Consider the following 14,963-nt stretch of genomic DNA (forward strand, 5'->3'; position numbering starts at 1 on the left):
TCAGGTGCTTTCCACGGGTTTCCCTCAAGGAACACCATGAAGAACAGTGCGCATCGTACCTTCGTGCTGTGCGTACACGAATTCTCTCTGCTCTTGGAAGTTTTCTTAAAAACTACCTAAAGCAATAAAACAGTACTTTTCAGTGCTACAAAAACAGTACTTTTCAGTGCTAAAATTAAAAACGGTACTTTTCAGTGCTACTAAAACAGTACTTTTCAGTACTATTTTTTCTACTATTGATCCCTTTACGATCCTTGTTTGGACCCGTGCCTTCGATTTTTCGTTGGACCCGTTGGCGAAAGCTAGCGGTGGTAATCCTTCTTGGACACCGTCTTGGGAAAAAACCTTTCGAAGGTCACGTCTTCTTTCGTTTATTAATTAAACATGGTATCAACAACTAACAAAAGGAAGGGTGAATCTCTGAATTCACTACTTCCTTCCAAAAAAGTGGGTTTTAAAACTGTCACTACACGTGGCAAGAATGGAAGAAAGGACGCTTCCCCGGAATGCGAACTTTCTTCCAAGGGTGAAATGAATAATTGTATCGAAATGAGCAATCAGTTCGATGCTCTAGACAAATTTTCCGAACACCAAATCGAAGCAGCCTCTAGCCCAGGCTCTTTGATTCAAGTGACGAAGCAAAGAGTGCCGCCTATCGTGGTCAGTTGTTCCGAATTTGGGGGATTTAGGCAGGAGATCTTGAACTCCATTAGGGGAATCAAGGTTTCCTTCCAAATCGCAAAGAAAGGAGACTGTCGCGTTTTGCCGGAAACTCTTAAAGATCGTGAGCTTCTTCTCAAATATCTTGAAGAGAAGAAGCACAAATTTTTTACTTATGACGACAAAACTGAACGTTTGTTCAAAGTTGTCTTGAAAGGTCTCTCAAGTGACTATAAATCACCTGAAGAGATCAAAAATGGAATAAATGATTTACTTGGATTTTCCCCAGTCCAAGTAATCATTATGAAAAAGAGAACCCAATCTGGCATTGTTCGGAAAGGGCTTTCTCAAGAATTTTATTTAGTTCACTTTAACAAAAAAGAACTAAATAATATTAAAGCTTTAGAAAAAGCAAAACTTTTGTTTGATGTCCGTGTGACATGGGAACATTTCCAGAAACCTGGAGGAAATTACCAGAACCCCACTCAGTGCCGTCGGTGCCAAAAGTGGGGTCATGGTACAAAAAATTGTCGCATGGATGCTAAATGCATGATTTGCGGAGGTTCTTCTCACGCCAAAGACGTCTGTCCAGTGAAGGAAGATACCACCAAATTCATATGTTGTAATTGCGGGGCTAACCACAAGTCCAATTTTTGGAATTGTCCTTCACGCAAAAAGGTCATTGAGGCTCGTGCCAGGCAGATGAAAGACAATATCCGTTACGATAACGGTCGTTTCCGGAATTTGCCTGGTAGAGTATCGAACAATGCTCATTTTTCAGTTAACGATCGCTTGATCATGAATCATACCCATCAGGAAGATCATAATCATGCTCATTCACAAACTAATTTTATTCCGTCGGGTAGCCGTTCGAATCTTTCTATTTCGAATGTATCTACCCACGGTAAATCCTTTGCCGATATCGTAGCAGGAAATTCGAACTCCTCCCCTGTTCGATCCATGGGTACCCATTCTACTTGTTTCAAATCAAATGGAAAAAACCCTACCGCCACAGGTAACTCCGCTTCTTCGTCTACCGGAAATTCCAATGGGAAATCACATGACATGTCTGCCTCTGATTTTAATTTTCTAACTGAACAATTGAATCTAATGATTGATGCAATGTTCAAAGCCACCACTATGACTGAAGCAGTCCAAGTAGGTGTAAAATTTACAAATCAAATTGTTATTGGATTACGTTTTTCTAATGGATCCAAATAATAATTTAAATATTTTAAATTGGAATGCTCGTTCTCTGAATGGTAAAGAGGACGAGCTGTTTAATTTTCTTACGGTTAATAACGTGCATATAGCAGTTATTACCGAAACGTATTTAAAACCTGGATCTAAACTCAAAAGAGATCCTAACTTTTTTGTTTATCGTAATGATCGACTTGGTGGGCCATGTGGGGGAGTTGCAATCATCATTCATAGGCGTATAAAACATCAACTGTTTTCATCATTTGAAACTAAAGTTTTTGAAACTTTAGGTGTTTCTGTTGAAACACAGTTTGGTAAATATACTTTCATAGCTGCCTATTTGCCTTTTCAATGCACTGGACAGCAAGTTAATTTGCTCCAAACTGACTTGCGTAAATTGACTCGCAATAAGTCAAAATTTTTTGTCATTGGTGACTTTAATGCCAAACATCGGTCATGGAATAATTCTCAAAGTAATTCCAACGGCAGAATTTTATTTGATGAGTGCTCTTCAGGATATTTCTCAATTCAATACCCTGATAGCCCCACATGTTTTTCCTCTTCTAGAAATCCATCTACGATTGATTTGGTCTTAACCGACTCTAGTCATCTTTGTAGCCAACTGATTACTCATGCTGATTTTGATTCTGATCATGTCCCTGTTACATTTCAAATATCCCAAGAAGCGATTCTCAATCCTATCAGCTCCACTTTCAATTATTTACGAGCCGACTGGAATATATATAAAACGTATGTTGACTCCAATCTTGATGTTAACATTTCTTTAGAAACTAAACTTGATATTGACAATGCTCTTGAAACTTTAACAAATTCCATTGTTGAAGCCCGGAGCATTGCAATTCCAAAATGTGAAGTAAAATTTGAATCCGTGATTATAGACGATGATCTTAAACTCTTGATCCGTCTTAAAAACGTGAGGAGAAGGCAATTTCAACGCACTCGCGATCCTGCTATGAAAATTATATGGCAGGATTTGCAGAAAGAAATCAAGAAACGTTTTGCGCAATTAAGAAACAAAAATTTTGAAAATAAAATTTCTCAATTGGACCCTGGCTCTAAGCCCTTTTGGAAATTATCGAAAATCTTGAAAAAACCTCAGAAGCCAATACCGGCATTGAAAGAGGAAAACAAATTATTACTAACTAATTGCGAAAAAGCTCAAAAACTTGCTATGCAGTTTGAAAGTGCGCACAATTTTAATTTAGGACTTACTAGTCCAATTGAAAATGAATTTACTCAGGAGTTCGAAAATATTCTCAATCAAGAGAACGTTTTCGATAATGCCTGGGAGACTGATTTGGAAGAAGTGAGAACTATTATTAAAAAATTCAAAAACATGAAAGCTCCTGGCGATGATGGAATTTTCTACATCCTCATCAAGAAACTTCCAGAAAGTAGCTTATCATTTTTAGTTGATATATTTAACAAATGTTTTCAATTAGCATATTTTCCTGACAAATGGAAAAATGCTAAGGTTGTTCCAATTTTAAAACCAGACAAAAATCCTGCAGAAGCTTCTAGCTATCGTCCAATCAGTTTGCTTTCCTCCATCAGTAAACTTTTTGAAAAGGTTATTTTGAACAGAATGATGGCCCACATCAACGAAAATTCAATTTTTGCCAATGAACAGTTCGGATTCCGCCATGGACATTCGACCACTCATCAACTTTTACGTGTAACAAATTTGATCCGTTCCAACAAATCTGAAGGCTATTCTACTGGTCTTGCTCTTCTAGACATAGAAAAAGCATTCGACAGTGTTTGGCATGAAGGTTTGATTGTAAAATTAAAAAACTTTAATTTTCCAACATACATTGTTAGAATAATTCAAAGTTATCTGTCAAATCGTACACTTCAGGTGAATTATCAAAACTCCAGATCTGAAAGACTTCCTGTAAGAGCTGGTGTTCCTCAAGGCAGCATTTTGGGACCAATATTATACAATATTTTCACATCTGACTTACCTGAGTTACCTCAGGGATGTCAAAAATCTTTATTTGCGGATGACACAGGCCTCTCCGCCAAAGGACGAAGCCTGCGTGTCATCTGTAGTCGTTTGCAAAAAAGTTTGGATATTTTTTCTTCATACTTGCAAAAATGGAAGATTTCTCCTAATGCTTCCAAAACTCAACTAATAATATTCCCACATAAACCAAAAGCTCTTTATTTGAAACCTTCAAGTAGACATGTTGTCACGATGAGAGGGGTTCCAATAAATTGGTCAGATGAAGTTAAGTATCTAGGGCTCATGCTAGATAAGAATTTAACTTTCAAAAATCACATTGAGGGCATTCAAGCCAAATGTAATAAATATGTAAAATGTCTCTATCCCCTTATTAATAGAAAATCAAAACTTTGTCTTAAGAACAAACTGTTGATATTCAAACAAATTTTCAGGCCAGCCATGTTGTATGCTGTACCAATATGGACTAGCTGTTGTAATACCAGGAAGAAAGCTCTGCAGAGAATTCAAAATAAAATTTTGAAAATGATTCTGAGGCTTCCTCCCTGGTATAGTACCAATGAGTTACATAGAATATCCAATGTTGAAACATTGGAACAAATGTCAAATACAATCATTAATAATTTCAGGCAAAAATCGTTACAATCTTCTATTGCCACGATTAATGCGTTATATGTTTAGGTTAAGTTAGGTTAAGTATATTAAAAACGTTTTTTTTTCTCTTATAAGCAGGTGAAATCAACTCACCTGTAAAAAAAACTGAACTGCTACGGCAAATGAAATGTAATATGTTGTTAACAAAATGTTAATTAAATCTTGAATTTGTTTTACCAAATTAGGATGATAGTGTTGTCAAATAACACAGAACACGTAGATATAAGAAATGAATGTAATGTTTGGAATGATACTAATAAAGAAACTTAAAAAAAATAAAAAAAAAAAAAAAAAAAAACACCATGAAGAACTCATCCAGTGTTTTCAAACAATTTCTTCAAGGATTTTCACATAATCAATGCTTGAATGGAATGCTAGATATACTAATGTATTACAAGTGTGAAGGTATCTGAATACTTTGAAGAAAAAAAACTTAGGGAAGGGCTGTCCATTTATTACCTAAGACAATCTTCCATCCCCCAATCCCCCCATGGTAAGATTTTATATATGGAAATTAAAAATAAATTTTCTAGGGCATAGGAAATCTCAAAAGGCCCGAACGGAGTCTGGAAAAACTAAAACAACAATTAAAGTGCGCATTTCTGTTTCCAGCAATTAGTGTGGATAAACCTCGCTTAACGTGAACAGTATCAACGAGGTAGTCATGGAGGTGGCCAATCACGTTACAACCGGAAAAATGGCAACGTTCATTTTTAATGGTATTAAATAAATTTATTCTTAAACTTATTCAACACATAAGTTTGATCTCCTCATTCATTTAAAATTGTTTTTTTTTCGTTTGATGTTCAACATCGTGAAATACTTCTTGGGGAGGGGGCAGGTTTATTCCTACGTCAAAGGAAACCATCTGGTGAGTCTATGGTTATGATTATTTATAAAGCTATCGTTAATAAAAGAATGAGAATTGTTGAAACTTTTAAAAACTCACGACGATTTCGTTGTTATGTCGCTGCAAGCTCTTATATAAAACCATCTAGATCAGTGTTTCCCAAACGTTATGGTCTTTCGCCCCTTGAGACCAATAATGCCTCGATATGTTTTTGGCATATTTAATTCTAGGCTGACACGACGAGAATCGCTGCGAAATCGCGTCGCTGTAGCACAGATACGCTCATCAAACTGTGCATGCATCGAACCATTGGTGAAATCACGGCGATTGTTTGTCGCTGTCACTGTAAAGAATAGCTTTGATTTGGGGAAACCTTTAAACAACAGCTTGACGCGTATGATGAACTACACGCTGCTATACGTTCATTTGCATGATGTTGAAAACTTGAAAGAAGTTGTTTTTATCCGACGAAAATCAACTTTTTAAAATCTCGAAACTGATTTTTAGAGGGATCCTTGTACAAATTTATCGATTACGCTAGAAATGCCTGGATGATTCCAGGAAATTCTGCATGATTTCATCTGTGAATTCCAACAATTCTTCTAGTCCTACTATCAGCATTTCTTCCATAAAACCCTCATGGTGATCGTCTAGGTATTCTAACTGAACATTCTCTGGGAATATTTCGAGGAATTTTACTAGGAATTCTCAAAGGATTCAACTAGAAAATATCGAAGGAATGTTTTCTTAAGAATTCTCCCATAGTATTTTCAGAAAACTTAATTATGAAACGATTTTGTAAGACACACATTTGAGATTTTTTAAGCAATACACTCAAAGGATGTTCTACAAAATTTTGTTTTTCGAAAATATAAAATTAATATTTTTGAACATCCTTCTAAAATTACCTCAGACATATTCCAGGATGACTTTAAAAATTCCTCCAGCGATGTATACAAAGATTCTACAAAGAATTTCTCACCAATTTGTTTAGTTATTCATTCCAAAGTAGCCAAACAAATTTTGCTACGAATTTTCTAAGTTCTAATATTTTTTGAGAATGACTTGAGAAATTAATTCAGGAATACATCCAGGCATTTCTTGCACAATTCTTTCCTGCATACACCGCGAAAATGTAAAATGAATTCTTCCATGCATTTTCAGCTATTCTCCTACAAAACGACAATGGTCATCATCTCAAATGTTGCAGTGGAGATCGTTTAAAAGTGTTCACAAAATTCCTCCTGAAATTTATTTAGGTATTCTTGCTTAAAGATATCAATGAAGTGATTACACCACGAATACCTACATGACTATTTCAATGACGCATTCAAAATCTTAGTTAGGCTGTCATCTAGAAAATCGAATAGGAACTAGAAATCTTCCATATTTCTTTTTTTTTTCAAAGGTGCTTCCATAAACTTTTCAGAGTAATCGTTTTGGATTTTCGCTGGAATCCCTCAAGGAAATTTAATGGAAATTCTCACAGGTATCAACTAGGACATTTTCTAAGGATTCTATGAATTGTATGAGGAACACTCCAGCAACTCAATTACATCAATTTTGCAGAGATTCATCCAAAAATAATTCATGAGTTTTATTGGGAATTTTGTCGATAGTTGCTCAGAATTAATCTGATTTAATTTAAGAATGAATCTCACGATTTATGTAAGAGTCCATGCAGATTATGTTATGCATCAAAGAGCTGGTAAAAATTCAAACAGGCATTTTTTATTAATATATATTTTCCAAGAAAGTTTTTGTAGTAATCATACAGAACTTTTCAACAAGGTTTACCGACATTCTTTGAAGAGCCATCTAAAGAATTTCCTATTAATGTCCGCAAGATTTTTTCGAGTAATGTCTCTAAATATTTTTCAATGAATTTATAACGGGATACCTCCAGCATTCTAGGGTTTGTAAGCAATACACTCAAAAATTGTCATTCCACGAGATAAAGTTGATTTCACCTGCTTATAGGTTTACTAGAACCAATGATTTAACAACTGCATAGCCTTGAATATTTTGATTGTTGACATGTATTCTAGTAGCTTTATAATTAATAATCTCTTACAATGGTTACATCACATTAAAGTTCAACTCAACTATAGAACTTATGCACTGTTCAAAACAATATTACACAATTGTCCTGAAGGTATTTAAATATAGCTTAAAAACAATAATTTCAACTGGTTAACATTTAAAATACGAAACTCACTGTACAGAAATAAGTAAAACCTTTCATGAGCATCTAGCTTAACCAATGCCTCCTACCTGTTAGTAGTGTTGCTAATCGACAATCTGAAGGAACTATTCCGTTACGCCAAACGAACTTTTTTCCGGGAAACCACGAGCAGAGCAAATCTCGGAACCGCCAAATACACAAATCACTAATCGACGATCGACGGACACACCGGCACTGACCGCTTGTTGAACAATTGACTCAATCAACCGACTTGGAGCAGGAAGAGGAAGCAAACCGCACAATGGCTCCTACAGGATGTACAACTCGGACGACAAGCGAACACAAGTAAACTCGCACCACGGACACGGAACGACGAAATGCAGAAACTTTCCCGCTGGTGGGACGCTTTTATATGTAGGGCAGTAATACAACCAGGTCGCTGTTGTTGGATTGCTTGTTCATGTTACCTACTACAGTTTATCCTCTAATAGTGCGAATCTAAGACAACGTTCATCTTAAAAAATTAAAAGTCTACGATTTGCGTTTGGTTTTGGAGTCTAAACATAAAATTCGAAGATTGAATTTTTAACAATAATGAAATGTTGGAACAAAAGGGTCATGTAACCCTATCCTAATTTTTGTACCAAACGCTGAAACTAAGACCAGAAACACAAATAAACTTAATATTTAAATGTGTTGTGTAGGTTTAAGTTCAAAAAACATGTTTTTTCTTTTTTCAATTAACCGCACTCTATGATTTAAATCCAAATTTTGGGTGAACTTTTGTCGACCCTTTTTAAGAATTAAAATTGAATTATGAATTAGTAAGCAGTTGACCGAAAATCTAGATAATAGAAATAATAATGAAAAAGTTTGCCGAAGTAGTCGCATGAACACGTTCTATCATGTTATGAAATAAAATCAAAGTTTTTTTCTAAAACTTCTAGACCCTATTAGGTGGACTGATTATTTACAGTCAATGACTAAGTACGTTTAACACCCATATTTTTCGACCCACGACAAAAAACATTATTGAGATTTTCAAATTTCATATCATAGAAAATCCGCATCCTTGGAGAAACTGCTGCACCTACTGTTGCTGATTTCAATTCTTTATGGACCACCCACCCGCACCCAGATAGCGCCGATATGGCAGCACTCACAATCGGCGAGTTCCCGGCGGGTGCAATTTGGGTGAGATACCGAAAGAACGCGATCAGCAGTTCGTTCGGCATGTTCGTGGAAATATACCGGGACATGAAAAGGACTTTTGATGAACTGTTATCATCATTAATGTCTTTGGTGAGCGAAACAAGAGAGCACCGTAAAGTTCTTGGTAAGAGCAAGAGAGTATGGCAAACGCGCACGTTCACAGCATAAGGAAAAGCTTTTTCATTTGGGCGGGAAAATTCCAAAAGCCGAGCAATGATATTAAATCGGATGAAACACGTGCTTTGTTGGCACGTACAAAAACTGGATATTCAAGGATATACAGGTAGATCTCCTATTAGACACATGGTTGGGGACGTTATAGGACGCCCAGGTGATTTCAGCAATTTAGGGGTGATGTTGAATATCTAGCATGTAAGGTGAAGATGAATCGAAGCCAAACTTCAAATTTTCAAGAGCACGGATCTGGAGAACCAAACATTAGAAAACTTAATCGATTGGTCACTGGCTGGTGGTGACCAATCTATTAGGTTTTTAACTCAAACAGATGATTGGTTCTCCAGATCCGTGCTCTTGAATATTTGAGCTTTGGCTTCGATTCACCTTCACCTTAAGAGATAGCACAGTACTGTCTTCGGCGAAGATTCAGTACTCAGTAAGATCTATGTTTAGTAGTTGAGTATCGGTTCTCCGACATTACCCAGAAAACTATTACCCGGAATACAATTTACCGGAAAACCATTTATCGAAAAGGTACATTTACCGGAAAGCCATTACCCGCAAGGACCATTAACCGGAAAATTATAAGCATCGAAGATGAGTCTAAGATATCTAGACACTTGATCTTGTCAATTTGTGCCATCTTCAAGTATTTGCGTTTCATAGATGATTTGCCTTTCTTTTTAAAATAAGCAGTTCTTACAACTTATCTCTGCAGCTTGTCTTGTCTGAACTGGCTACGAATATGTAACTTTACTTTGAATATTCTGCTCTCCAAGTTTTGACGTGTTAATAAATAAGCAATGATTAGAATTATAATATTCGAATAACCCTTTCCCTCGAATGACCTATTTTGGGTCAACTGATATTCGCCCTTCTTTATTTGTGTTGGCAGTTCTTTCGAGTTCCACCGATCTCAACATCCTTGGTAATACCTATGTGTTCAATCAAAAATGAACAAATATTTTTTAAGTATGATTGCTTATTGCTCTTTCTTGTTTATCATGCTGTTACTGAATTGGGTGTTACATACCTCTAAAAGTCTGACGTTCGGAAAAAAATAGTTCATTCGAGTAAATTCAAGGGAAACGTAGGTCTGTTGAGGTGCAATATCTCGGAATCCAAAGATGGACGTGGTGTCCCTATTCTCTATTATCATGGCACTAAACTAATTATTGATTTATTTTTAGCTATCCTCAAATTACAAAGCTAAAATGAAAATTGAACTTTTGTAAGTCGTGTACCTCGCAAGATTAGTGTTTATTGAATTTTTAGCTGTTTTAACTTAAGATAATATAAAAACCATCATAATTACAAATATCTTTAAATGCTGACATGTTTCATTTACTCAAATGCACCCCACCTTATTTGACAAGCGTTTTTTTTTTCGATTTATATTGACCTCGTTATTATTTGGCATTATTTGACACATGTTTAACAAAAACAACTCGTCTCATTTGTACTATCCTTGCCTGCAACGTTTCGTTTTATAGCCTAAATTTTAAGATATAGTTTACCGATCTAAATTAGGCGAGTTTTTTTTTAAATTAAATCACAAAAAAATACACGTTTGATCAGATTTTGGTTAATATTTGTTCATAATTTAGGGCATAAATATTCGTAGCAGTAAAGTGTAGCTATACAACAAGATCAAGCTGGTGGGCCTGAATACCGCCGATTCATAAATATTTCTGGTTGGCATATTTCCCGAATTTCTAAGGCTTAGAGTACTTACATACATACTTGCCAAAGTATAAACGAATGCAAAAATGGCTCGGTAGCTTAGTTGGTAAAGCGCTCGTCTATCAAACAAGAGTCCTGAGTTCGAATCTAAGCCGAGCATGTGGATATTTATCATAATTTCTCCCATAATTTATCCATTTTTACAATGTGTAATGAGTTAATTAATTTATAAAACTTTTGTTTGGGGACGTATCAGGATCGTGACCATCAAGAAAAATGGCGTCTTAGGAAAATTGTACAATAGCTAAAGGGCTAGATTTTGTAACCAGGCGGCGCGAGGGCGTATGAAACTTTTGTTTTGTGGGTGTCTCAGGATCCTGAACACCTAGAAAGATAGCGCGGCAAAGTTGTTCAGCAGCTCGTATGGTTCTCATATTTATTGCATGTTTGATAGCATTATTGACGAATTCCATGAAAAATTAAATGTTTTGAGATACTAGCGCAAAAAATTCAAAGATATGTAATAAACCAAGCTGTCCGGAATATTCATACTTTCAAATAATGATTGTATTCAATCATCCTCGCGTGATCCAAATTAGGTATGTTTCCATATTCAAAATCTATATTAGATAAGTTCAAATTTATGGCACACCAAGTTGTATCGGTTCTCAAACATATCTGCTTTTTTCTAAAAGGCGTATATATTTCAAGGTTGTGTTGTTGTTACTTTTCATAATAGCTTCCTTTTGTTCTAATACATTATCTTGATTGGATCATGATTTTTCATTTTTTCGAAGATATTCGATATTGGGTTCTGTCCGGTACTGGGGGATCTCTCCATACTTTTCAGTTCTGTTTTGGTAGTTGGCAAATTAATATCTGAGTGCTTACTTTGATTTGCTCTGGATTTCTCCATGACTTATGAATATATATATATTCGTTGGACGATCCAAATTCAACTCAGGTAATGGATTCTGATTGCAAAGAGGATCGATGCTCCTAGAAATAATCCAATATTTTTTGCAATTGCAAAAAATGCTGTGTGATACTTGTTTTTATTTCTTTTCAACAATGATTGGCAAGTCTCGTAGGACAAATGAGCAATGAATGTACATGCTGAAAAAATCTTCTTTTTTTGGGTAATCCCGAGTTTTTATTACACACAAAACCGTTTACTGACCTAAATTGAGAACGAGCATGAGCATATATGACCTACAATTCGTAGTTACTATTCCGTGATTGACCAGAGCAATCGAAGTTGTACAGAGATTTAATTAATGGGGCTTGGGATTAGCTTACCATTCTCATCGAAGAAGGAAAGGAATGTTAGTTAGACAACCACGGTGCCCCGACGAAACGTTATTATGAAAAAATGTCCATCAAATCTGAGTACAGGGATCGATTTCTGAGGTCATTCTGCACTTCTGAGCCAATAAAAAAACATTAGGTGCAATCTCAAGAAATCTAGATTTGAAGTTTTTCAATTAAAATTTTAGTATAATCCATATTGAAACAACCCAATAGCACTAAAAAAATCTACAAAATCGACGACATTTTCTGCGTTATCAAGCGGAACGATCTGGCTGAAATTTTAGATACAATCAGCAGCGTACACAAGGATTTCAATTTCACCCATGGATGGAAAACTACCGTTTCTGAATCTATTTGTCACCAGGGAAGAAAGTTCATCTTACAACTTCAAAGTCGATACAAACACTCAGCGAGTCATCCCTTACACAAAAAAACCGTAGACGGATTCATGAACAAAAAGTTATGAAATCATAAATTTTTATGTTTCATGATTCCTTGACTACAAGTTATGAAAACATGAATATTTTTTCAAGAATTTGTGTGCTCCGGGCGTTACACAGATCTAACTATCGCCTATTTTTAACCTTAGTCAAAACGTCGTTCGGTGGTGTTTTGGAGTGAAATTTAAGCAAAACAATTTTTGTGTGTGTGAAAAGGATTCCAATTTCACTACCCAAATAATCTATCGGTGCAGTTGGATGTTAAAAAAATGGGGTGGGTAATTCCTGTTACATTATCGTGGGTGGGGTTGACGTAGGACTACTATGGGCACAACTTCGTTTGGTTTGAAAGCTTTTTCATAGCTTCGGATTTTTGGACTCATTTTGGTGGTTCTGAAAAAAGCCATTTGCCGTTCTGTGGATCCGAGAACCAGTGTTTGGTCTTCCAGGAATAATCCAGTGATGTTCCAGATGATTGAGTTTGTTTGTTTGGTCGTCGCTTCCTTGTGTTGTTTGGTTGGGTGATTGGTTTCATTTCTGGCTCCAGCTGTAGTTCGCCAAACTTTTTCAGTAGATTAGATGTTTGATAGCTCGGATGCTTCGATCGTGAGTATCGATAGAATCGATCTATGGCAAGAAAAGTATGCACAATATCGACTGCACTCTTCACTTAAATTTTTAATAAACGTTAAATCAACAGGAACAACCTTATGTGGTCGCTTCATTTGGACGATTTGCCAACTTTAAATTAAAATGTTTATTCATGAAGTCGACATATTTAATATTTTCTTGTTTGGAAACGTCAATATTAAAGTCACCGGTGACTACAATAGGAGTACCTTGTTTTACATAATTGAATAAACAACGAGTCATGAATATTTTCGTATCTTGCACAGTAGTACCTGGCGAAATGTACACTGTTATTAGCAGTACATCAATATCCATAACCATAATCGATGCCGCACAAACGTCATATTCCTCACTAATCTTTTGAATTGTGTGAGGAATAGCAATGTTGAAGGCCGTATAGTTCTGGTAAATCGCCACACCTCCAGCTCTCACGCCTGGGCGTTTGAACTGGTTGATGCAGCTGTAGCCAGAATTGTCGACGGAGGAGTGATCATCTATCCAAGTCTCACTCTGTGCAAGGAACTCTACAGAATTTGGTCTGTAGTAATATCAATTGCATGAGCATTTAGGATCTGCACATTGATACTCATCAATGTACAGACAGGGCCGCTATGATCCAGTATTTCACGCAGTTCATCTCCAAGCGACTGTAATCGATGATTGCCCAAGCGCTGCAGCTCGTTTCTCAAGTCAACCATCTTAAGAGAATTGCTGCCTTTGGCGTGATGGAACATGAAAGAATTGGTAGAGTTTGTCAAAAATAGTCCTTGCAGTGAAGTAACCCGCGGCAAACCAACATATACCAATTGATTATCCTGACTTTTATCATAGCCGTACACGACCCCGGGGAAAGTTCCACCTTGCGACTTATGACCAGTAAAAGCACAGGCACTAACCACCGGAAACTGAATGTGTTTGCATTTGATTATGCCGCTCAGTTTATAAAGTAAATAATACTCTATATAGAAGTGAAATTGGAATTTCAAAACCAAGCGCGTAACGTTGGCATGACATATTTTAAACTCTTATAACTTTTTGCTGGCTTAACGAAATTCCTTGATTAGCACCTCAATCGAAAGACAAGGCATAAAATGGTCATGTCGTTTACATACTGAATCCTACATACCTGCCCAAATAGTATAATAACTGTTGTAAAAGAGAACGTTGATTTCAAGCAAATCAATAAAAAGGGGTGCTAGAGAAAAGTTGACGATATTTGCTTTTCACTCTCCGCTTGGATCGCATCTCAGCAGGCAACAGATCGACTTGCTCTGATCGGGCGTGCTTCTCAGCCACAGACATCGATAGCGAAGGACCCCCCTCCTTTTGTCTTGCTTCGCTCAAATCAAACCGACCGTCGACCGACCGAGAGAAGATGTCGTCCGAAGCCAAAGCCATCACCGCTGCCGCCGCCAAGAAGAAGAAGAGGAAGCAGTCCATACCCAAGTAACCATGGAGCATTATATCATTGCATATATAATGTAGCTGCATTGCCGTAAGCCTACCATTAAAGTAGTTTAAAAGTGGAAAAGGGCCCTTTTACAGTTGCACTAATGCAAAAACGACGATAAAGCAATGAAGCAATTTATAAAGTAACATTAGTGCAGCAGTGCAATTTATAAAGTGATATTAGTGCATTGATACAGTTGTAATGTGGAGTTAATGCTATATTGCTTGACAGCTCTTGAAATATGTCGAATAAAGGCAATGTTACATCAATGTTGTTGATATGCAGTAGAATACGTGCAATGTTATAATGCTTGTGGTTACTTGGGTAGGAGAATGAGATAGTTGTGGCCGCCATCGCAGTCCTAAACTGAGACTGTGGCTGGCGATTATCACGATGAGCTCTTACTAGCTCGAAAGATGAAATGAAATGAACAGAATCAGTCGAAAGTAGTTGGGTTTATTCTACGAGTGGCGGGAGGTGAAAATGATCGGTCTCGTATAGCGAGGTGACAATTCTCGACTCGAGTG

At 36.5% G+C, this 14,963-nt stretch overlaps 1 protein-coding gene and 1 non-coding gene across 2 annotated transcripts in view; one reads left to right on the top strand and one right to left on the bottom strand.

The window, feature by feature from the left end:
- The window catches only part of LOC5573874 (calexcitin-1), a 160,674-nt gene extending 152,752 nt beyond the window's left edge, over window positions 1-7,922 (bottom strand). Inside the window, exon 1 of the mRNA XM_001654857.2 lies at window positions 7,623-7,922. The gene's annotated coding sequence lies outside the window, so the exon portion shown is untranslated. The remainder of the gene's footprint in view (window positions 1-7,622) is intronic.
- Window positions 7,923-10,693: 2,771 nt separating this feature from the next.
- On the top strand, window positions 10,694-10,765 carry Trnad-auc. Its single transcript has one exon. It is a non-coding gene; the product is annotated as a tRNA-Asp (tRNA).
- Window positions 10,766-14,963: the final 4,198 nt, after the last annotated feature.

The sequence above is a fragment of the Aedes aegypti genome, chromosome 1 (assembly GCF_002204515.2).
Source record: "Aedes aegypti strain LVP_AGWG chromosome 1, AaegL5.0 Primary Assembly, whole genome shotgun sequence".
Classification (NCBI taxonomy): domain Eukaryota; kingdom Metazoa; phylum Arthropoda; class Insecta; order Diptera; family Culicidae; genus Aedes; species Aedes aegypti.